This window comes from Jaculus jaculus, chromosome 6, assembly GCF_020740685.1.
Source record: "Jaculus jaculus isolate mJacJac1 chromosome 6, mJacJac1.mat.Y.cur, whole genome shotgun sequence".
Lineage (NCBI taxonomy): Eukaryota > Metazoa > Chordata > Mammalia > Rodentia > Dipodidae > Jaculus > Jaculus jaculus.
Genome location: NC_059107.1, coordinates 19,571,785 through 19,572,834, shown reverse-complemented (window position 1 = coordinate 19,572,834; position 1,050 = coordinate 19,571,785). Strand labels below are relative to the sequence as shown.

Genomic DNA, 1,050 nt, shown 5'->3' with positions numbered 1-1,050 from the left:
AGTACGATGGTGGAAAGAGCATCAACTGAGCAATGAGCCTTGATTCCAGTCCTGGCTATGCTTATGCTACTCTTCAGAACCTCAGCTCTTCTGACTATAAAACGGAATGGTAAGGAGGCAGCTGTGGACAGTATTGGCTGGTAGACTTGACAGGGTGCTTAATGTCACTGGAATGAACTGGAACTCAAGTACGACACAAAATGGTTAGAAAATGGAGACAAGTGCTAGCCTCGGCAGCAAATATACTAAAGTTGAAATGAGACACAGATTAGCATGGTCCTGAGCAAGGATGGCATGCAAATTCGTGAAGTGTTCCATATGAAAAGAATGGAGACAAAGATGAGAATGCTCTTGTAAAAAGCAGACATTCATTGTTGACTTGTGCCTCCTGCCCTTGGCAAATTTCTTAGCTGTCAAAAAAAAAAAACTATAAGATTTATTGAACCACTTGTAGGTCAGAACCTTTGCTAGTTCCCAGGGTTATAAGTTTGTGCAAAATAGACAGAGCCCTTTCCCCTAAGTGACTACAATCGAAAAGAATCATGCATGATGCCATGTGGGTACCCAAAAGGTTGTTCATTCACCTATGGCATAGCACAAAGCACTGTGCCTGAATCTCAATTTTTTAAATGTTTTATTTACTTATTCAATTAAGAGAGAGAAAGAGGGGCTGGAGAGATGGCTTAGTGATTAGGCACTTGCCTGTGAAGCCTAAGGACCCTGGTTCAAGGCTCTATTCACCAGGTCCCACATTAGCCAGATGCACAAGAGAGCACATGCATCTGCAGTTCCTTTGCAGTGGCTGCAGGCCCTGGCATGTCCATTCTCTCTCTCTCTCTCTCTCTCTCTCTCTCTCTCTCTCTCTCTCTCTCTCTCTCCCTCCCTCCCTCCCTCCCTCCCTCCCTCTTTCTCTCTGTCACTCTCAAATAAATAAATAAAAATAAACAAAAATAAAGAGAGAGAGAGGAAGAGGAAGAGGAAGAGAGAGAGAATGGGCCTGCAAGGGTCTCCAGCCACTGCAAACAAACTCCAGATGCATATGCCATCTTG

At 44.0% G+C, this 1,050-nt stretch overlaps 1 non-coding gene across 1 annotated transcript; it reads left to right on the top strand.

Moving 5' to 3' along the window:
* The first annotated feature begins 221 nt into the window (after positions 1 to 221).
* Positions 222 to 324, top strand: LOC123461900. The gene has a single exon (XR_006637951.1). It is a non-coding gene; the product is annotated as a U6 spliceosomal RNA (small nuclear RNA).
* The last annotated feature ends 726 nt before the right edge of the window (positions 325 to 1,050 follow it).